The 21,984-nt window shown below is 55.1% G+C and overlaps 23 pseudogenes; all 23 read right to left on the reverse strand.

Annotated features, from left to right (window-relative positions):
* Window positions 1-36: 36 nt before the first annotated feature.
* On the reverse strand, window positions 37-156 carry LOC126130333 (5S ribosomal RNA; annotated as a pseudogene).
* Window positions 157-1,010: 854 nt separating this feature from the next.
* Window positions 1,011-1,129, reverse strand: LOC126130375 (5S ribosomal RNA; annotated as a pseudogene).
* Window positions 1,130-1,981: 852 nt separating this feature from the next.
* Window positions 1,982-2,101, reverse strand: LOC126130345 (5S ribosomal RNA; annotated as a pseudogene).
* An 855-nt stretch (window positions 2,102-2,956) lies between these two features.
* LOC126130357 (5S ribosomal RNA) lies at window positions 2,957-3,076 on the reverse strand (annotated as a pseudogene).
* An 853-nt stretch (window positions 3,077-3,929) lies between these two features.
* Window positions 3,930-4,049, reverse strand: LOC126130369 (5S ribosomal RNA; annotated as a pseudogene).
* Window positions 4,050-4,902: 853 nt separating this feature from the next.
* Window positions 4,903-5,021, reverse strand: LOC126130374 (5S ribosomal RNA; annotated as a pseudogene).
* An 854-nt stretch (window positions 5,022-5,875) lies between these two features.
* On the reverse strand, window positions 5,876-5,995 carry LOC126130376 (5S ribosomal RNA; annotated as a pseudogene).
* An 853-nt stretch (window positions 5,996-6,848) lies between these two features.
* On the reverse strand, window positions 6,849-6,968 carry LOC126130377 (5S ribosomal RNA; annotated as a pseudogene).
* Window positions 6,969-7,822: 854 nt separating this feature from the next.
* LOC126130378 (5S ribosomal RNA) lies at window positions 7,823-7,942 on the reverse strand (annotated as a pseudogene).
* Window positions 7,943-8,796: 854 nt separating this feature from the next.
* On the reverse strand, window positions 8,797-8,916 carry LOC126130379 (5S ribosomal RNA; annotated as a pseudogene).
* An 854-nt stretch (window positions 8,917-9,770) lies between these two features.
* LOC126130381 (5S ribosomal RNA) lies at window positions 9,771-9,890 on the reverse strand (annotated as a pseudogene).
* An 866-nt stretch (window positions 9,891-10,756) lies between these two features.
* LOC126130382 (5S ribosomal RNA) lies at window positions 10,757-10,876 on the reverse strand (annotated as a pseudogene).
* An 854-nt stretch (window positions 10,877-11,730) lies between these two features.
* LOC126130384 (5S ribosomal RNA) lies at window positions 11,731-11,850 on the reverse strand (annotated as a pseudogene).
* Window positions 11,851-12,704: 854 nt separating this feature from the next.
* Window positions 12,705-12,824, reverse strand: LOC126130385 (5S ribosomal RNA; annotated as a pseudogene).
* An 855-nt stretch (window positions 12,825-13,679) lies between these two features.
* On the reverse strand, window positions 13,680-13,799 carry LOC126130386 (5S ribosomal RNA; annotated as a pseudogene).
* An 854-nt stretch (window positions 13,800-14,653) lies between these two features.
* Window positions 14,654-14,773, reverse strand: LOC126130387 (5S ribosomal RNA; annotated as a pseudogene).
* An 855-nt stretch (window positions 14,774-15,628) lies between these two features.
* LOC126130388 (5S ribosomal RNA) lies at window positions 15,629-15,748 on the reverse strand (annotated as a pseudogene).
* Window positions 15,749-16,602: 854 nt separating this feature from the next.
* On the reverse strand, window positions 16,603-16,722 carry LOC126130389 (5S ribosomal RNA; annotated as a pseudogene).
* Window positions 16,723-17,576: 854 nt separating this feature from the next.
* On the reverse strand, window positions 17,577-17,696 carry LOC126130390 (5S ribosomal RNA; annotated as a pseudogene).
* Window positions 17,697-18,551: 855 nt separating this feature from the next.
* Window positions 18,552-18,671, reverse strand: LOC126130391 (5S ribosomal RNA; annotated as a pseudogene).
* Window positions 18,672-19,525: 854 nt separating this feature from the next.
* On the reverse strand, window positions 19,526-19,645 carry LOC126130393 (5S ribosomal RNA; annotated as a pseudogene).
* An 855-nt stretch (window positions 19,646-20,500) lies between these two features.
* On the reverse strand, window positions 20,501-20,620 carry LOC126130395 (5S ribosomal RNA; annotated as a pseudogene).
* Window positions 20,621-21,473: 853 nt separating this feature from the next.
* LOC126130396 (5S ribosomal RNA) lies at window positions 21,474-21,593 on the reverse strand (annotated as a pseudogene).
* Window positions 21,594-21,984: the final 391 nt, after the last annotated feature.

Consider the following 21,984-nt stretch of genomic DNA (forward strand, 5'->3'; position numbering starts at 1 on the left):
GCTGGCAACATAACAAAAAAAAAAAAACGGGAAGGGAGCCAACAGCACCCGGGTTGACCCAGGCGGTCACCCATCCAAGTACTAGCCGGGCATGATGATGCTTAACTTCGGTGGTCGGACGAGAACCGGTGTATTCATCATGGTATCGCCGTTGGCGCTCATCTAATGTAGGAGCACGGCAGAATTCGCGTTCGGCTTTTCTCCCAACACACAAAATGTTAGTTTTCGGCCGCATTTGACGAAAGCGCTTCCTTCCGCAACCGCCAGTTCCTCGAGGACGGCGCGGGGGAGGCGCGCCCGGCGTCCCAGCAGAGTGACGGCCGAATTGGCGGGCGCACCGCCGCGTGTGTGAGACGCACTGCTGCTCGTTGCACCCCCTGTCATTCGCTGGGCGCGTTCAGCCTTCGACACTAGCGGAGGACGCATCTTGTCCCTGGTGTTCAGCGGAGGGCCTGTGCGGGGTGTGGCAGTGTCGTGCTGGAGGGCCCACTGGTAGCGATGTGGGCTTCCTCGCCTCGCCTCGCCTCGCCTCGCCGCGCCCTCACACCAGGTGTCTGCGTAGTTTGCAGTGCATTCGCACCATTCCTATCCCTGTCCCTGTCCCCGTCCCGACTTGTCCCGACTTTGCTCGACTGCCGCTCGCTGCCGCTCGGGTCGTGGTCCATATGACAGCGCAAGCACGAAAAACGTCTGCGGGACGAGACGAGACGAGACGAGACGAGACGACTAAGGAATAAATTCGTGGTTACAAATCAAATTTGGAACTCTACATTCCTACACAACAATAGGCGGTGACGTATTTCAGAAATCACCTGCCGATTCGTACTGTTTTGTCGTTTTCAAAGTCTTCTTGGCAAACTTGGTTAGCACATTCTCCTCAAACTGAGTTAATTACTGCATTTTCGTACCATTACAGTAGTTTAAAAGGCTTAAGGAAGCATCTTTGTCACAACAGAAACGTAGTTTGAAAATTGGGCTGGCAACATAACAAAAAAAAAAAACGGGAAGGGAGCCAACAGCACCCGGGTTGACCCAGGCGGTCACCCATCCAAGTACTAGCCGGGCATGATGATGCTTAACTTCGGTGGTCGGACGAGAACGGTGTATTCATCATGGTATCGCCGTTGGCGCTCATCTAATGTAGGAGCACGGCAGAATTCGCGTTCGGCTTTTCTCCCAACACACAAAATGTTAGTTTTCGGCCGCATTTGACGAAAGCGCTTCCTTCCGCAACCGCCAGTTCCTCGAGGACGGCGCGGGGAGGCGCGCCCGGCGTCCCAGCAGAGTGACGGCCGAATTGGCGGGCGCACCGCCGCGTGTGTGAGACGCACTGCTGCTCGTTGCACCCCCTGTCATTCGCTGGGCGCGTTCAGCCTTCGACACTAGCGGAGGACGCATCTTGTCCCTGGTGTTCAGCGGAGGGCCTGTGCGGGGTGTGGCAGTGTCGTGCTGGAGGGCCCACTGGTAGCGATGTGGGCTTCCTCGCCTCGCCTCGCCTCGCCTCGCCGCGCCTCACACCAGGTGTCTGCGTAGTTTGCAGTGCATTCGCACCATTCCTATCCCTGTCCCTGTCCCCGTCCCGACTTGTCCCGACTTTGCTCGACTGCCGCTCGCTGCCGCTCGGGTCGTGGTCCATATGACAGCGCAAGCACGAAAAACGTCTGCGGGACGAGACGAGACGAGACGAGACGAGACGACTAAGGAATAAATTCGTGGTTACAAATCAAATTTGGAACTCTACATTCCTACACAACAATAGGCGGTGACGTATTTCAGAAATCACCTGCCGATTCGTACTGTTTTGTCGTTTTCAAAGTCTTCTTGGCAAACTTGGTTAGCACATTCTCCCTCAAACTGAGTTAATTACTGCATTTTCGTACCATTACAGTAGTTTAAAAGGCTTAAGGAAGCATCTTTGTCACAACAGAAACGTAGTTGAAAATTGGGCTGGCAACATAACAAAAAAAAAAAACGGGAAGGGAGCCAACAGCACCCGGGTTGACCCAGGCGGTCACCCATCCAAGTACTAGCCGGGCATGATGATGCTTAACTTCGGTGGTCGGACGAGAACCGGTGTATTCATCATGGTATCGCCGTTGGCGCTCATCTAATGTAGGAGCACGGCAGAATTCGCGTTCGGCTTTTCTCCCAACACACAAAATGTTAGTTTTCGGCCGCATTTGACGAAAGCGCTTCCTTCCGCAACCGCCAGTTCCTCGAGGACGGCGCGGGGAGGCGCGCCCGGCGTCCCAGCAGAGTGACGGCCGAATTGGCGGGCGCACCGCCGCGTGTGTGAGACGCACTGCTGCTCGTTGCACCCCCTGTCATTCGCTGGGCGCGTTCAGCCTTCGACACTAGCGGAGGACGCATCTTGTCCCTGGTGTTCAGCGGAGGGCCTGTGCGGGGTGTGGCAGTGTCGTGCTGGAGGGCCCACTGGTAGCGATGTGGGCTTCCTCGCCTCGCCTCGCCTCGCCTCGCCGCGCCTCACACCAGGTGTCTGCGTAGTTTGCAGTGCATTCGCACCATTCCTATCCCTGTCCCTGTCCCCGTCCCGACTTGTCCCGACTTTGCTCGACTGCCGCTCGCTGCCGCTCGGGTCGTGGTCCATATGACAGCGCAAGCACGAAAAACGTCTGCGGGACGAGACGAGACGAGACGAGACGAGACGACTAAGGAATAAATTCGTGGTTACAAATCAAATTTGGAACTCTACATTCCTACACAACAATAGGCGGTGACGTATTTCAGAAATCACCTGCCGATTCGTACTGTTTTGTCGTTTTCAAAGTCTTCTTGGCAAACTTGGTTAGCACATTCTCCCTCAAACTGAGTTAATTACTGCATTTTCGTACCATTACAGTAGTTTAAAAGGCTTAAGGAAGCATCTTTGTCACAACAGAAACGTAGTTTGAAAATTGGGCTGGCAACATAACAAAAAAAAAAAAAACGGGAAGGGAGCCAACAGCACCCGGGTTGACCCAGGCGGTCACCCATCCAAGTACTAGCCGGGCATGATGATGCTTAACTTCGGTGGTCGGACGAGAACCGGTGTATTCATCATGGTATCGCCGTTGGCGCTCATCTAATGTAGGAGCACGGCAGAATTCGCGTTCGGCTTTTCTCCCAACACACAAAATGTTAGTTTTCGGCCGCATTTGACGAAAGCGCTTCCTTCCGCAACCGCCAGTTCCTCGAGGACGGCGCGGGGAGGCGCGCCCGGCGTCCCAGCAGAGTGACGGCCGAATTGGCGGGCGCACCGCCGCGTGTGTGAGACGCACTGCTGCTCGTTGCACCCCCTGTCATTCGCTGGGCGCGTTCAGCCTTCGACACTAGCGGAGGACGCATCTTGTCCCTGGTGTTCAGCGGAGGGCCTGTGCGGGGTGTGGCAGTGTCGTGCTGGAGGGCCCACTGGTAGCGATGTGGGCTTCCTCGCCTCGCCTCGCCTCGCCTCGCCGCGCCTCACACCAGGTGTCTGCGTAGTTTGCAGTGCATTCGCACCATTCCTATCCCTGTCCCTGTCCCCGTCCCGACTTGTCCCGACTTTGCTCGACTGCCGCTCGCTGCCGCTCGGGTCGTGGTCCATATGACAGCGCAAGCACGAAAAACGTCTGCGGGACGAGACGAGACGAGACGAGACGAGACGACTAAGGAATAAATTCGTGGTTACAAATCAAATTTGGAACTCTACATTCCTACACAACAATAGGCGGTGACGTATTTCAGAAATCACCTGCCGATTCGTACTGTTTTGTCGTTTTCAAAGTCTTCTTGGCAAACTTGGTTAGCACATTCTCCCTCAAACTGAGTTAATTACTGCATTTTCGTACCATTACAGTAGTTTAAAAGGCTTAAGGAAGCATCTTTGTCACAACAGAAACGTAGTTTGAAAATTGGGCTGGCAACATAACAAAAAAAAAAAACGGGAAGGGAGCCAACAGCACCCGGGTTGACCCAGGCGGTCACCCATCCAAGTACTAGCCGGGCATGATGATGCTTAACTTCGGTGGTCGGACGAGAACCGGTGTATTCATCATGGTATCGCCGTTGGCGCTCATCTAATGTAGGAGCACGGCAGAATTCGCGTTCGGCTTTTCTCCCAACACACAAAATGTTAGTTTTCGGCCGCATTTGACGAAAGCGCTTCCTTCCGCAACCGCCAGTTCCTCGAGGACGGCGCGGGGAGGCGCGCCCGGCGTCCCAGCAGAGTGACGGCCGAATTGGCGGGCGCACCGCCGCGTGTGTGAGACGCACTGCTGCTCGTTGCACCCCCTGTCATTCGCTGGGCGCGTTCAGCCTTCGACACTAGCGGAGGACGCATCTTGTCCCTGGTGTTCAGCGGAGGGCCTGTGCGGGGTGTGGCAGTGTCGTGCTGGAGGGCCCACTGGTAGCGATGTGGGCTTCCTCGCCTCGCCTCGCCTCGCCTCGCCGCGCCTCACACCAGGTGTCTGCGTAGTTTGCAGTGCATTCGCACCATTCCTATCCCTGTCCCTGTCCCCGTCCCGACTTGTCCCGACTTTGCTCGACTGCCGCTCGCTGCCGCTCGGGTCGTGGTCCATATGACAGCGCAAGCACGAAAAACGTCTGCGGGACGAGACGAGACGAGACGAGACGAGACGACTAAGGAATAAATTCGTGGTTACAAATCAAATTTGGAACTCTACATTCCTACACAACAATAGGCGGTGACGTATTTCAGAATCACCTGCCGATTCGTACTGTTTTGTCGTTTTCAAAGTCTTCTTGGCAAACTTGGTTAGCACATTCTCCCTCAAACTGAGTTAATTACTGCATTTTCGTACCATTACAGTAGTTTAAAAGGCTTAAGGAAGCATCTTTGTCACAACAGAAACGTAGTTTGAAAATTGGGCTGGCAACATAACAAAAAAAAAAAAACGGGAAGGGAGCCAACAGCACCCGGGTTGACCCAGGCGGTCACCCATCCAAGTACTAGCCGGCATGATGATGCTTAACTTCGGTGGTCGGACGAGAACCGGTGTATTCATCATGGTATCGCCGTTGGCGCTCATCTAATGTAGGAGCACGGCAGAATTCGCGTTCGGCTTTTCTCCCAACACACAAAATGTTAGTTTTCGGCCGCATTTGACGAAAGCGCTTCCTTCCGCAACCGCCAGTTCCTCGAGGACGGCGCGGGGAGGCGCGCCCGGCGTCCCAGCAGAGTGACGGCCGAATTGGCGGGCGCACCGCCGCGTGTGTGAGACGCACTGCTGCTCGTTGCACCCCCTGTCATTCGCTGGGCGCGTTCAGCCTTCGACACTAGCGGAGGACGCATCTTGTCCCTGGTGTTCAGCGGAGGGCCTGTGCGGGGTGTGGCAGTGTCGTGCTGGAGGGCCCACTGGTAGCGATGTGGGCTTCCTCGCCTCGCCTCGCCTCGCCTCGCCGCGCCTCACACCAGGTGTCTGCGTAGTTTGCAGTGCATTCGCACCATTCCTATCCCTGTCCCTGTCCCCGTCCCGACTTGTCCCGACTTTGCTCGACTGCCGCTCGCTGCCGCTCGGGTCGTGGTCCATATGACAGCGCAAGCACGAAAAACGTCTGCGGGACGAGACGAGACGAGACGAGACGAGACGACTAAGGAATAAATTCGTGGTTACAAATCAAATTTGGAACTCTACATTCCTACACAACAATAGGCGGTGACGTATTTCAGAAATCACCTGCCGATTCGTACTGTTTTGTCGTTTTCAAAGTCTTCTTGGCAAACTTGGTTAGCACATTCTCCCTCAAACTGAGTTAATTACTGCATTTTCGTACCATTACAGTAGTTTAAAAGGCTTAAGGAAGCATCTTTGTCACAACAGAAACGTAGTTTGAAAATTGGGCTGGCAACATAACAAAAAAAAAAAAACGGGAAGGGAGCCAACAGCACCCGGGTTGACCCAGGCGGTCACCCATCCAAGTACTAGCCGGGCATGATGATGCTTAACTTCGGTGGTCGGACGAGAACCGGTGTATTCATCATGGTATCGCCGTTGGCGCTCATCTAATGTAGGAGCACGGCAGAATTCGCGTTCGGCTTTTCTCCCAACACACAAAATGTTAGTTTTCGGCCGCATTTGACGAAAGCGCTTCCTTCCGCAACCGCCAGTTCCTCGAGGACGGCGCGGGGAGGCGCGCCCGGCGTCCCAGCAGAGTGACGGCCGAATTGGCGGGCGCACCGCCGCGTGTGTGAGACGCACTGCTGCTCGTTGCACCCCCTGTCATTCGCTGGGCGCGTTCAGCCTTCGACACTAGCGGAGGACGCATCTTGTCCCTGGTGTTCAGCGGAGGGCCTGTGCGGGGTGTGGCAGTGTCGTGCTGGAGGGCCCACTGGTAGCGATGTGGGCTTCCTCGCCTCGCCTCGCCTCGCCTCGCCGCGCCTCACACCAGGTGTCTGCGTAGTTTGCAGTGCATTCGCACCATTCCTATCCCTGTCCCTGTCCCCGTCCCGACTTGTCCCGACTTTGCTCGACTGCCGCTCGCTGCCGCTCGGGTCGTGGTCCATATGACAGCGCAAGCACGAAAAACGTCTGCGGGACGAGACGAGACGAGACGAGACGAGACGACTAAGGAATAAATCGTGGTTACAAATCAAATTTGGAACTCTACATTCCTACACAACAATAGGCGGTGACGTATTTCAGAAATCACCTGCCGATTCGTACTGTTTTGTCGTTTTCAAAGTCTTCTTGGCAAACTTGGTTAGCACATTCTCCCTCAAACTGAGTTAATTACTGCATTTTCGTACCATTACAGTAGTTTAAAAGGCTTAAGGAAGCATCTTTGTCACAACAGAAACGTAGTTTGAAAATTGGGCTGGCAACATAACAAAAAAAAAAAAACGGGAAGGGAGCCAACAGCACCCGGGTTGACCCAGGCGGTCACCCATCCAAGTACTAGCCGGGCATGATGATGCTTAACTTCGGTGGTCGGACGAGAACCGGTGTATTCATCATGGTATCGCCGTTGGCGCTCATCTAATGTAGGAGCACGGCAGAATTCGCGTTCGGCTTTTCTCCCAACACACAAAATGTTAGTTTTCGGCCGCATTTGACGAAAGCGCTTCCTTCCGCAACCGCCAGTTCCTCGAGGACGGCGCGGGGAGGCGCGCCCGGCGTCCCAGCAGAGTGACGGCCGAATTGGCGGGCGCACCGCCGCGTGTGTGAGACGCACTGCTGCTCGTTGCACCCCCTGTCATTCGCTGGGCGCGTTCAGCCTTCGACACTAGCGGAGGACGCATCTTGTCCCTGGTGTTCAGCGGAGGGCCTGTGCGGGGTGTGGCAGTGTCGTGCTGGAGGGCCCACTTGGTAGCGATGTGGGCTTCCTCGCCTCGCCTCGCCTCGCCTCGCCGCGCCTCACACCAGGTGTCTGCGTAGTTTGCAGTGCATTCGCACCATTCCTATCCCTGTCCCTGTCCCCGTCCCGACTTGTCCCGACTTTGCTCGACTGCCGCTCGCTGCCGCTCGGGTCGTGGTCCATATGACAGCGCAAGCACGAAAAACGTCTGCGGGACGAGACGAGACGAGACGAGACGAGACGACTAAGGAATAAATTCGTGGTTACAAATCAAATTTGGAACTCTACATTCCTACACAACAATAGGCGGTGACGTATTTCAGAAATCACCTGCCGATTCGTACTGTTTTGTCGTTTTCAAAGTCTTCTTGGCAAACTTGGTTAGCACATTCTCCCTCAAACTGAGTTAATTACTGCATTTTCGTACCATTACAGTAGTTTAAAAGGCTTAAGGAAGCATCTTTGTCACAACAGAAACGTAGTTTGAAAATTGGGCTGGCAACATAACAAAAAAAAAAAACGGGAAGGGAGCCAACAGCACCCGGGTTGACCCAGGCGGTCACCCATCCAAGTACTAGCCGGGCATGATGATGCTTAACTTCGGTGGTCGGACGAGAACCGGTGTATTCATCATGGTATCGCCGTTGGCGCTCATCTAATGTAGGAGCACGGCAGAATTCGCGTTCGGCTTTTCTCCCAACACACAAAATGTTAGTTTTCGGCCGCATTTGACGAAAGCGCTTCCTTCCGCAACCGCCAGTTCCTCGAGGACGGCGCGGGGAGGCGCGCCCGGCGTCCCAGCAGAGTGACGGCCGAATTGGCGGGCGCACCGCCGCGTGTGTGAGACGCACTGCTGCTCGTTGCACCCCCTGTCATTCGCTGGGCGCGTTCAGCCTTCGACACTAGCGGAGGACGCATCTTGTCCCTGGTGTTCAGCGGAGGGCCTGTGCGGGGTGTGGCAGTGTCGTGCTGGAGGGCCCACTGGTAGCGATGTGGGCTTCCTCGCCTCGCCTCGCCTCGCCTCGCCGCGCCTCACACCAGGTGTCTGCGTAGTTTGCAGTGCATTCGCACCATTCCTATCCCTGTCCCTGTCCCCGTCCCGACTTGTCCCGACTTTGCTCGACTGCCGCTCGCTGCCGCTCGGGTCGTGGTCCATATGACAGCGCAAGCACGAAAAACGTCTGCGGGACGAGACGAGACGAGACGAGACGAGACGACTAAGGAATAAATTCGTGGTTACAAATCAAATTTGGAACTCTACATTCCTACACAACAATAGGCGGTGACGTATTTCAGAAATCACCTGCCGATTCGTACTGTTTTGTCGTTTTCAAAGTCTTCTTGGCAAACTTGGTTAGCACATTCTCCCTCAAACTGAGTTAATTACTGCATTTTCGTACCATTACAGTAGTTTAAAAGGCTTAAGGAAGCATCTTTGTCACAACAGAAACGTAGTTTGAAAATTGGGCTGGCAACATAACAAAAAAAAAAAAACGGGAAGGGAGCCAACAGCACCCGGGTTGACCCAGGCGGTCACCCATCCAAGTACTAGCCGGGCATGATGATGCTTAACTTCGGTGGTCGGACGAGAACCGGTGTATTCATCATGGTATCGCCGTTGGCGCTCATCTAATGTAGGAGCACGGCAGAATTCGCGTTCGGCTTTTCTCCCAACACACAAAATGTTAGTTTTCGGCCGCATTTGACGAAAGCGCTTCCTTCCGCAACCGCCAGTTCCTCGAGGACGGCGCGGGGAGGCGCGCCCGGCGTCCCAGCAGAGTGACGGCCGAATTGGCGGGCGCACCGCCGCGTGTGTGAGACGCACTGCTGCTCGTTGCACCCCCTGTCATTCGCTGGGCGCGTTCAGCCTTCGACACTAGCGGAGGACGCATCTTGTCCCTGGTGTTCAGCGGAGGGCCTGTGCGGGGTGTGGCAGTGTCGTGCTGGAGGGCCCACTGGTAGCGATGTGGGCTTCCTCGCCTCGCCTCGCCTCGCCTCGCCGCGCCTCACACCAGGTGTCTGCGTAGTTTGCAGTGCATTCGCACCATTCCTATCCCTGTCCCTGTCCCCGTCCCGACTTGTCCCGACTTTGCTCGACTGCCGCTCGCTGCCGCTCGGGTCGTGGTCCATATGACAGCGCAAGCACGAAAAACGTCTGCGGGACGAGACGAGACGAGACGAGACGAGACGACTAAGGAATAAATTCGTGGTTACAAATCAAATTTGGAACTCTACATTCCTACACAACAATAGGCGGTGACGTATTTCAGAAATCACCTGCCGATTCGTACTGTTTTGTCGTTTTCAAAGTCTTCTTGGCAAACTTGGTTAGCACATTCTCCCTCAAACTGAGTTAATTACTGCATTTTCGTACCATTACAGTAGTTTAAAAGGCTTAAGGAAGCATCTTTGTCACAACAGAAACGTAGTTTGAAAATTGGGCTGGCAACATAACAAAAAAAAAAAAACGGGAAGGGAGCCAACAGCACCCGGGTTGACCCAGGCGGTCACCCATCCAAGTACTAGCCGGGCATGATGATGCTTAACTTCGGTGGTCGGACGAGAACCGGTGTATTCATCATGGTATCGCCGTTGGCGCTCATCTAATGTAGGAGCACGGCAGAATTCGCGTTCGGCTTTTCTCCCAACACACAAAATGTTAGTTTTCGGCCGCATTTGACGAAAGCGCTTCCTTCCGCAACCGCCAGTTCCTCGAGGACGGCGCGGGGAGGCGCGCCCGGCGTCCCAGCAGAGTGACGGCCGAATTGGCGGGCGCACCGCCGCGTGTGTGAGACGCACTGCTGCTCGTTGCACCCCCTGTCATTCGCTGGGCGCGTTCAGCCTTCGACACTAGCGGAGGACGCATCTTGTCCCTGGTGTTCAGCGGAGGGCCTGTGCGGGGTGTGGCAGTGTCGTGCTGGAGGGCCCACTGGTAGCGATGTGGGCTTCCTCGCCTCGCCTCGCCTCGCCTCGCCGCGCCTCACACCAGGTGTCTGCGTAGTTTGCAGTGCATTCGCACCATTCCTATCCCTGTCCCTGTCCCCGTCCCGACTTGTCCCGACTTTGCTCGACTGCCGCTCGCTGCCGCTCGGGTCGTGGTCCATATGACAGCGCAAGCACGAAAAACGTCTGCGGGACGAGACGAGACGAAGACGAAGACGAAGACGAGACGAGACGACTAAGAATAATTCGTGGTTACAAATCAAATTTGGAACTCTACATTCCTACACAACAATAGGCGGTGACGTATTTCAGAAATCACCTGCCGATTCGTACTGTTTTGTCGTTTTCAAAGTCTTCTTGGCAAACTTGGTTAGCACATTCTCCCTCAAACTGAGTTAATTACTGCATTTTCGTACCATTACAGTAGTTTAAAAGGCTTAAGGAAGCATCTTTGTCACAACAGAAACGTAGTTTGAAAATTGGGCTGGCAACATAACAAAAAAAAAAAAAACGGGAAGGGAGCCAACAGCACCCGGGTTGACCCAGGCGGTCACCCATCCAAGTACTAGCCGGGCATGATGATGCTTAACTTCGGTGGTCGGACGAGAACCGGTGTATTCATCATGGTATCGCCGTTGGCGCTCATCTAATGTAGGAGCACGGCAGAATTCGCGTTCGGCTTTTCTCCCAACACACAAAATGTTAGTTTTCGGCCGCATTTGACGAAAGCGCTTCCTTCCGCAACCGCCAGTTCCTCGAGGACGGCGCGGGGAGGCGCGCCCGGCGTCCCAGCAGAGTGACGGCCGAATTGGCGGGCGCACCGCCGCGTGTGTGAGACGCACTGCTGCTCGTTGCACCCCCTGTCATTCGCTGGGCGCGTTCAGCCTTCGACACTAGCGGAGGACGCATCTTGTCCCTGGTGTTCAGCGGAGGGCCTGTGCGGGGTGTGGCAGTGTCGTGCTGGAGGGCCCACTGGTAGCGATGTGGGCTTCCTCGCCTCGCCTCGCCTCGCCTCGCCGCGCCTCACACCAGGTGTCTGCGTAGTTTGCAGTGCATTCGCACCATTCCTATCCCTGTCCCTGTCCCCGTCCCGACTTGTCCCGACTTTGCTCGACTGCCGCTCGCTGCCGCTCGGGTCGTGGTCCATATGACAGCGCAAGCACGAAAAACGTCTGCGGGACGAGACGAGACGAGACGAGACGAGACGACTAAGGAATAAATTCGTGGTTACAAATCAAATTTGGAACTCTACATTCCTACACAACAATAGGCGGTGACGTATTTCAGAAATCACCTGCCGATTCGTACTGTTTTGTCGTTTTCAAAGTCTTCTTGGCAAACTTGGTTAGCACATTCTCCCTCAAACTGAGTTAATTACTGCATTTTCGTACCATTACAGTAGTTTAAAAGGCTTAAGGAAGCATCTTTGTCACAACAGAAACGTAGTTTGAAAATTGGGCTGGCAACATAACAAAAAAAAAAAAACGGGAAGGGAGCCAACAGCACCCGGGTTGACCCAGGCGGTCACCCATCCAAGTACTAGCCGGGCATGATGATGCTTAACTTCGGTGGTCGGACGAGAACCGGTGTATTCATCATGGTATCGCCGTTGGCGCTCATCTAATGTAGGAGCACGGCAGAATTCGCGTTCGGCTTTTCTCCCAACACACAAAATGTTAGTTTTCGGCCGCATTTGACGAAAGCGCTTCCTTCCGCAACCGCCAGTTCCTCGAGGACGGCGCGGGGAGGCGCGCCCGGCGTCCCAGCAGAGTGACGGCCGAATTGGCGGGCGCACCGCCGCGTGTGTGAGACGCACTGCTGCTCGTTGCACCCCCTGTCATTCGCTGGGCGCGTTCAGCCTTCGACACTAGCGGAGGACGCATCTTGTCCCTGGTGTTCAGCGGAGGGCCTGTGCGGGGTGTGGCAGTGTCGTGCTGGAGGGCCCACTGGTAGCGATGTGGGCTTCCTCGCCTCGCCTCGCCTCGCCTCGCCGCGCCTCACACCAGGTGTCTGCGTAGTTTGCAGTGCATTCGCACCATTCCTATCCCTGTCCCTGTCCCCGTCCCGACTTGTCCCGACTTTGCTCGACTGCCGCTCGCTGCCGCTCGGGTCGTGGTCCATATGACAGCGCAAGCACGAAAAACGTCTGCGGGACGAGACGAGACGAGACGAGACGAGACGACTAAGGAATAAATTCGTGGTTACAAATCAAATTTGGAACTCTACATTCCTACACAACAATAGGCGGTGACGTATTTCAGAAATCACCTGCCGATTCGTACTGTTTTGTCGTTTTCAAAGTCTTCTTGGCAAACTTGGTTAGCACATTCTCCCTCAAACTGAGTTAATTACTGCATTTTCGTACCATTACAGTAGTTTAAAAGGCTTAAGGAAGCATCTTTGTCACAACAGAAACGTAGTTTGAAAATTGGGCTGGCAACATAACAAAAAAAAAAAAACGGGAAGGGAGCCAACAGCACCCGGGTTGACCCAGGCGGTCACCCATCCAAGTACTAGCCGGGCATGATGATGCTTAACTTCGGTGGTCGGACGAGAACCGGTGTATTCATCATGGTATCGCCGTTGGCGCTCATCTAATGTAGGAGCACGGCAGAATTCGCGTTCGGCTTTTCTCCCAACACACAAAATGTTAGTTTTCGGCCGCATTTGACGAAAGCGCTTCCTTCCGCAACCGCCAGTTCCTCGAGGACGGCGCGGGGAGGCGCGCCCGGCGTCCCAGCAGAGTGACGGCCGAATTGGCGGGCGCACCGCCGCGTGTGTGAGACGCACTGCTGCTCGTTGCACCCCCTGTCATTCGCTGGGCGCGTTCAGCCTTCGACACTAGCGGAGGACGCATCTTGTCCCTGGTGTTCAGCGGAGGGCCTGTGCGGGGTGTGGCAGTGTCGTGCTGGAGGGCCCACTGGTAGCGATGTGGGCTTCCTCGCCTCGCCTCGCCTCGCCTCGCCGCGCCTCACACCAGGTGTCTGCGTAGTTTGCAGTGCATTCGCACCATTCCTATCCCTGTCCCTGTCCCCGTCCCGACTTGTCCCGACTTTGCTCGACTGCCGCTCGCTGCCGCTCGGGTCGTGGTCCATATGACAGCGCAAGCACGAAAAACGTCTGCGGGACGAGACGAGACGAGACGAGACGAGACGACTAAGGAATAAATTCGTGGTTACAAATCAAATTTGGAACTCTACATTCCTACACAACAATAGGCGGTGACGTATTTCAGAAATCACCTGCCGATTCGTACTGTTTTGTCGTTTTCAAAGTCTTCTTGGCAAACTTGGTTAGCACATTCTCCCTCAAACTGAGTTAATTACTGCATTTTCGTACCATTACAGTAGTTTAAAAGGCTTAAGGAAGCATCTTTGTCACAACAGAAACGTAGTTTGAAAATTGGGCTGGCAACATAACAAAAAAAAAAAAAACGGGAAGGGAGCCAACAGCACCCGGGTTGACCCAGGCGGTCACCCATCCAAGTACTAGCCGGGCATGATGATGCTTAACTTCGGTGGTCGGACGAGAACCGGTGTATTCATCATGGTATCGCCGTTGGCGCTCATCTAATGTAGGAGCACGGCAGAATTCGCGTTCGGCTTTTCTCCCAACACACAAAATGTTAGTTTTCGGCCGCATTTGACGAAAGCGCTTCCTTCCGCAACCGCCAGTTCCTCGAGGACGGCGCGGGGAGGCGCGCCCGGCGTCCCAGCAGAGTGACGGCCGAATTGGCGGGCGCACCGCCGCGTGTGTGAGACGCACTGCTGCTCGTTGCACCCCCTGTCATTCGCTGGGCGCGTTCAGCCTTCGACACTAGCGGAGGACGCATCTTGTCCCTGGTGTTCAGCGGAGGGCCTGTGCGGGGTGTGGCAGTGTCGTGCTGGAGGGCCCACTGGTAGCGATGTGGGCTTCCTCGCCTCGCCTCGCCTCGCCTCGCCGCGCCTCACACCAGGTGTCTGCGTAGTTTGCAGTGCATTCGCACCATTCCTATCCCTGTCCCTGTCCCCGTCCCGACTTGTCCCGACTTTGCTCGACTGCCGCTCGCTGCCGCTCGGGTCGTGGTCCATATGACAGCGCAAGCACGAAAAACGTCTGCGGGACGAGACGAGACGAGACGAGACGAGACGACTAAGGAATAAATTCGTGGTTACAAATCAAATTTGGAACTCTACATTCCTACACAACAATAGGCGGTGACGTATTTCAGAAATCACCTGCCGATTCGTACTGTTTTGTCGTTTTCAAAGTCTTCTTGGCAAACTTGGTTAGCACATTCTCCCTCAAACTGAGTTAATTACTGCATTTTCGTACCATTACAGTAGTTTAAAAGGCTTAAGGAAGCATCTTTGTCACAACAGAAACGTAGTTTGAAAATTGGGCTGGCAACATAACAAAAAAAAAAAAACGGGAAGGGAGCCAACAGCACCCGGGTTGACCCAGGCGGTCACCCATCCAAGTACTAGCCGGGCATGATGATGCTTAACTTCGGTGGTCGGACGAGAACCGGTGTATTCATCATGGTATCGCCGTTGGCGCTCATCTAATGTAGGAGCACGGCAGAATTCGCGTTCGGCTTTTCTCCCAACACACAAAATGTTAGTTTTCGGCCGCATTTGACGAAAGCGCTTCCTTCCGCAACCGCCAGTTCCTCGAGGACGGCGCGGGGAGGCGCGCCCGGCGTCCCAGCAGAGTGACGGCCGAATTGGCGGGCGCACCGCCGCGTGTGTGAGACGCACTGCTGCTCGTTGCACCCCCTGTCATTCGCTGGGCGCGTTCAGCCTTCGACACTAGCGGAGGACGCATCTTGTCCCTGGTGTTCAGCGGAGGGCCTGTGCGGGGTGTGGCAGTGTCGTGCTGGAGGGCCCACTGGTAGCGATGTGGGCTTCCTCGCCTCGCCTCGCCTCGCCTCGCCGCGCCTCACACCAGGTGTCTGCGTAGTTTGCAGTGCATTCGCACCATTCCTATCCCTGTCCCTGTCCCCGTCCCGACTTGTCCCGACTTTGCTCGACTGCCGCTCGCTGCCGCTCGGGTCGTGGTCCATATGACAGCGCAAGCACGAAAAACGTCTGCGGGACGAGACGAGACGAGACGAGACGAGACGACTAAGGAATAAATTCGTGGTTACAAATCAAATTTGGAACTCTACATTCCTACACAACAATAGGCGGTGACGTATTTCAGAAATCACCTGCCGATTCGTACTGTTTTGTCGTTTTCAAAGTCTTCTTGGCAAACTTGGTTAGCACATTCTCCCTCAAACTGAGTTAATTACTGCATTTTCGTACCATTACAGTAGTTTAAAAGGCTTAAGGAAGCATCTTTGTCACAACAGAAACGTAGTTTGAAAATTGGGCTGGCAACATAACAAAAAAAAAAAAAACGGGAAGGGAGCCAACAGCACCCGGGTTGACCCAGGCGGTCACCCATCCAAGTACTAGCCGGGCATGATGATGCTTAACTTCGGTGGTCGGACGAGAACCGGTGTATTCATCATGGTATCGCCGTTGGCGCTCATCTAATGTAGGAGCACGGCAGAATTCGCGTTCGGCTTTTCTCCCAACACACAAAATGTTAGTTTTCGGCCGCATTTGACGAAAGCGCTTCCTTCCGCAACCGCCAGTTCCTCGAGGACGGCGCGGGGAGGCGCGCCCGGCGTCCCAGCAGAGTGACGGCCGAATTGGCGGGCGCACCGCCGCGTGTGTGAGACGCACTGCTGCTCGTTGCACCCCCTGTCATTCGCTGGGCGCGTTCAGCCTTCGACACTAGCGGAGGACGCATCTTGTCCCTGGTGTTCAGCGGAGGGCCTGTGCGGGGTGTGGCAGTGTCGTGCTGGAGGGCCCACTGGTAGCGATGTGGGCTTCCTCGCCTCGCCTCGCCTCGCCTCGCCGCGCCTCACACCAGGTGTCTGCGTAGTTTGCAGTGCATTCGCACCATTCCTATCCCTGTCCCTGTCCCCGTCCCGACTTGTCCCGACTTTGCTCGACTGCCGCTCGCTGCCGCTCGGGTCGTGGTCCATATGACAGCGCAAGCACGAAAAACGTCTGCGGGACGAGACGAGACGAGACGAGACGAGACGACTAAGGAATAAATTCGTGGTTACAAATCAAATTTGGAACTCTACATTCCTACACAACAATAGGCGGTGACGTATTTCAGAAATCACCTGCCGATTCGTACTGTTTTGTCGTTTTCAAAGTCTTCTTGGCAAACTTGGTTAGCACATTCTCCCTCAAACTGAGTTAATTACTGCATTTTCGTACCATTACAGTAGTTTAAAAGGCTTAAGGAAGCATCTTTGTCACAACAGAAACGTAGTTTGAAAATTGGGCTGGCAACATAACAAAAAAAAAAAAACGGGAAGGGAGCCAACAGCACCCGGGTTGACCCAGGCGGTCACCCATCCAAGTACTAGCCGGGCATGATGATGCTTAACTTCGGTGGTCGGACGAGAACCGGTGTATTCATCATGGTATCGCCGTTGGCGCTCATCTAATGTAGGAGCACGGCAGAATTCGCGTTCGGCTTTTCTCCCAACACACAAAATGTTAGTTTTCGGCCGCATTTGACGAAAGCGCTTCCTTCCGCAACCGCCAGTTCCTCGAGGACGGCGCGGGGAGGCGCGCCCGGCGTCCCAGCAGAGTGACGGCCGAATTGGCGGGCGCACCGCCGCGTGTGTGAGACGCACTGCTGCTCGTTGCACCCCCTGTCATTCGCTGGGCGCGTTCAGCCTTCGACACTAGCGGAGGACGCATCTTGTCCCTGGTGTTCAGCGGAGGGCCTGTGCGGGGTGTGGCAGTGTCGTGCTGGAGGGCCCACTGGTAGCGATGTGGGCTTCCTCGCCTCGCCTCGCCTCGCCTCGCCGCGCCTCACACCAGGTGTCTGCGTAGTTTGCAGTGCATTCGCACCATTCCTATCCCTGTCCCTGTCCCCGTCCCGACTTGTCCCGACTTTGCTCGACTGCCGCTCGCTGCCGCTCGGGTCGTGGTCCATATGACAGCGCAAGCACGAAAAACGTCTGCGGGACGAGACGAGACGAGACGAGACGAGACGACTAAGGAATAAATTCGTGGTTACAAATCAAATTTGGAACTCTACATTCCTACACAACAATAGGCGGTGACGTATTTCAGAAATCACCTGCCGATTCGTACTGTTTTGTCGTTTTCAAAGTCTTCTTGGCAAACTTGGTTAGCACATTCTCCCTCAAACTGAGTTAATTACTGCATTTTCGTACCATTACAGTAGTTTAAAAGGCTTAAGGAAGCATCTTTGTCACAACAGAAACGTAGTTTGAAAATTGGGCTGGCAACATAACAAAAAAAAAAAAACGGGAAGGGAGCCAACAGCACCCGGGTTGACCCAGGCGGTCACCCATCCAAGTACTAGCCGGGCATGATGATGCTTAACTTCGGTGGTCGGACGAGAACCGGTGTATTCATCATGGTATCGCCGTTGGCGCTCATCTAATGTAGGAGCACGGCAGAATTCGCGTTCGGCTTTTCTCCCAACACACAAAATGTTAGTTTTCGGCCGCATTTGACGAAAGCGCTTCCTTCCGCAACCGCCAGTTCCTCGAGGACGGCGCGGGGAGGCGCGCCCGGCGTCCCAGCAGAGTGACGGCCGAATTGGCGGGCGCACCGCCGCGTGTGTGAGACGCACTGCTGCTCGTTGCACCCCCTGTCATTCGCTGGGCGCGTTCAGCCTTCGACACTAGCGGAGGACGCATCTTGTCCCTGGTGTTCAGCGGAGGGCCTGTGCGGGGTGTGGCAGTGTCGTGCTGGAGGGCCCACTGGTAGCGATGTGGGCTTCCTCGCCTCGCCTCGCCTCGCCTCGCCGCGCCTCACACCAGGTGTCTGCGTAGTTTGCAGTGCATTCGCACCATTCCTATCCCTGTCCCTGTCCCCGTCCCGACTTGTCCCGACTTTGCTCGACTGCCGCTCGCTGCCGCTCGGGTCGTGGTCCATATGACAGCGCAAGCACGAAAAACGTCTGCGGGACGAGACGAGACGAGACGAGACGAGACGACTAAGGAATAAATTCGTGGTTACAAATCAAATTTGGAACTCTACATTCCTACACAACAATAGGCGGTGACGTATTTCAGAAATCACCTGCCGATTCGTACTGTTTTGTCGTTTTCAAAGTCTTCTTGGCAAACTTGGTTAGCACATTCTCCCTCAAACTGAGTTAATTACTGCATTTTCGTACCATTACAGTAGTTTAAAAGGCTTAAGGAAGCATCTTTGTCACAACAGAAACGTAGTTTGAAAATTGGGCTGGCAACATAACAAAAAAAAAAAAAACGGGAAGGGAGCCAACAGCACCCGGGTTGACCCAGGCGGTCACCCATCCAAGTACTAGCCGGGCATGATGATGCTTAACTTCGGTGGTCGGACGAGAACCGGTGTATTCATCATGGTATCGCCGTTGGCGCTCATCTAATGTAGGAGCACGGCAGAATTCGCGTTCGGCTTTTCTCCCAACACACAAAATGTTAGTTTTCGGCCGCATTTGACGAAAGCGCTTCCTTCCGCAACCGCCAGTTCCTCGAGGACGGCGCGGGGAGGCGCGCCCGGCGTCCCAGCAGAGTGACGGCCGAATTGGCGGGCGCACCGCCGCGTGTGTGAGACGCACTGCTGCTCGTTGCACCCCCTGTCATTCGCTGGGCGCGTTCAGCCTTCGACACTAGCGGAGGACGCATCTTGTCCCTGGTGTTCAGCGGAGGGCCTGTGCGGGGTGTGGCAGTGTCGTGCTGGAGGGCCCACTGGTAGCGATGTGGGCTTCCTCGCCTCGCCTCGCCTCGCCTCGCCGCGCCTCACACCAGGTGTCTGCGTAGTTTGCAGTGCATTCGCACCATTCCTATCCCTGTCCCTGTCCCCGTCCCGACTTGTCCCGACTTTGCTCGACTGCCGCTCGCTGCCGCTCGGGTCGTGGTCCATATGACAGCGCAAGCACGAAAAACGTCTGCGGGACGAGACGAGACGAGACGAGACGAGACGACTAAGGAATAAATTCGTGGTTACAAATCAAATTTGGAACTCTACATTCCTACACAACAATAGGCGGTGACGTATTTCAGAAATCACCTGCCGATTCGTACTGTTTTGTCGTTTTCAAAGTCTTCTTGGCAAACTTGGTTAGCACATTCTCCCTCAAACTGAGTTAATTACTGCATTTTCGTACCATTACAGTAGTTTAAAAGGCTTAAGGAAGCATCTTTGTCACAACAGAAACGTAGTTTGAAAATTGGGCTGGCAACATAACAAAAAAAAAAAAACGGGAAGGGAGCCAACAGCACCCGGGTTGACCCAGGCGGTCACCCATCCAAGTACTAGCCGGGCATGATGATGCTTAACTTCGGTGGTCGGACGAGAACCGGTGTATTCATCATGGTATCGCCGTTGGCGCTCATCTAATGTAGGAGCACGGCAGAATTCGCGTTCGGCTTTTCTCCCAACACACAAAATGTTAGTTTTCGGCCGCATTTGACGAAAGCGCTTCCTTCCGCAACCGCCAGTTCCTCGAGGACGGCGCGGGGAGGCGCGCCCGGCGTCCCAGCAGAGTGACGGCCGAATTGGCGGGCGCACCGCCGCGTGTGTGAGACGCACTGCTGCTCGTTGCACCCCCTGTCATTCGCTGGGCGCGTTCAGCCTTCGACACTAGCGGAGGACGCATCTTGTCCCTGGTGTTCAGCGGAGGGCCTGTGCGGGGTGTGGCAGTGTCGTGCTGGAGGGCCCACTGGTAGCGATGTGGGCTTCCTCGCCTCGCCTCGCCTCGCCTCGCCGCGCCTCACACCAGGTGTCTGCGTAGTTTGCAGTGCATTCGCACCATTCCTATCCCTGTCCCTGTCCCCGTCCCGACTTGTCCCGACTTTGCTCGACTGCCGCTCGCTGCCGCTCGGGTCGTGGTCCATATGACAGCGCAAGCACGAAAAACGTCTGCGGGACGAGACGAGACGAGACGAGACGAGACGACTAAGGAATAAATTCGTGGTTACAAATCAAATTTGGAACTCTACATTCCTACACAACAATAGGCGGTGACGTATTTCAGAAATCACCTGCCGATTCGTACTGTTTTGTCGTTTTCAAAGTCTTCTTGGCAAACTTGGTTAGCACATTCTCCCTCAAACTGAGTTAATTACTGCATTTTCGTACCATTACAGTAGTTTAAAAGGCTTAAGGAAGCATCTTTGTCACAACAGAAACGTAGTTTGAAAATTGGGCTGGCAACATAACAAAAAAAAAAAAAACGGGAAGGGAGCCAACAGCACCCGGGTTGACCCAGGCGGTCACCCATCCAAGTACTAGCCGGGCATGATGATGCTTAACTTCGGTGGTCGGACGAGAACCGGTGTATTCATCATGGTATCGCCGTTGGCGCTCATCTAATGTAGGAGCACGGCAGAATTCGCGTTCGGCTTTTCTCCCAACACACAAAATGTTAGTTTTCGGCCGCATTTGACGAAAGCGCTTCCTTCCGCAACCGCCAGTTCCTCGAGGACGGCGCGGGGAGGCGCGCCCGGCGTCCCAGCAGAGTGACGGCCGAATTGGCGGGCGCACCGCCGCGTGTGTGAGACGCACTGCTGCTCGTTGCACCCCCTGTCATTCGCTGGGCGCGTTCAGCCTTCGACACTAGCGGAGGACGCATCTTGTCCCTGGTGTTCAGCGGAGGGCCTGTGCGGGGTGTGGCAGTGTCGTGCTGGAGGGCCCACTGGTAGCGATGTGGGCTTCCTCGCCTCGCCTCGCCTCGCCTCGCCGCGCCTCACACCAGGTGTCTGCGTAGTTTGCAGTGCATTCGCACCATTCCTATCCCTGTCCCTGTCCCCGTCCCGACTTGTCCCGACTTTGCTCGACTGCCGCTCGCTGCCGCTCGGGTCGTGGTCCATATGACAGCGCAAGCACGAAAAACGTCTGCGGGACGAGACGAGACGAGACGAGACGAGACGACTAAGGAATAAATTCGTGGTTACAAATCAAATTTGGAACTCTACATTCCTACACAACAATAGGCGGTGACGTATTTCAGAAATCACCTGCCGATTCGTACTGTTTTGTCGTTTTCAAAGTCTTCTTGGCAAACTTGGTTAGCACATTCTCCCTCAAACTGAGTTAATTACTGCATTTTCGTACCATTACAGTAGTTTAAAAGGCTTAAGGAAGCATCTTTGTCACAACAGAAACGTAGTTTGAAAATTGGGCTGGCAACATAACAAAAAAAAAAAACGGGAAGGGAGCCAACAGCACCCGGGTTGACCCAGGCGGTCACCCATCCAAGTACTAGCCGGGCATGATGATGCTTAACTTCGGTGGTCGGACGAGAACCGGTGTATTCATCATGGTATCGCCGTTGGCGCTCATCTAATGTAGGAGCACGGCAGAATTCGCGTTCGGCTTTTCTCCCAACACACAAAATGTTAGTTTTCGGCCGCATTTGACGAAAGCGCTTCCTTCCGCAACCGCCAGTTCCTCGAGGACGGCGCGGGGAGGCGCGCCCGGCGTCCCAGCAGAGTGACGGCCGAATTGGCGGGCGCACCGCCGCGTGTGTGAGACGCACTGCTGCTCGTTGCACCCCCTGTCATTCGCTGGGCGCGTTCAGCCTTCGACACTAGCGGAGGACGCATCTTGTCCCTGGTGTTCAGCGGAGGGCCTGTGCGGGGTGTGGCAGTGTCGTGCTGGAGGGCCCACTGGTAGCGATGTGGGCTTCCTCGCCTCGCCTCGCCTCGCCTCGCCGCGCCTCACACCA

Source organism: Schistocerca cancellata, unplaced genomic scaffold (assembly GCF_023864275.1).
Source record: "Schistocerca cancellata isolate TAMUIC-IGC-003103 unplaced genomic scaffold, iqSchCanc2.1 HiC_scaffold_555, whole genome shotgun sequence".
Lineage (NCBI taxonomy): Eukaryota > Metazoa > Arthropoda > Insecta > Orthoptera > Acrididae > Schistocerca > Schistocerca cancellata.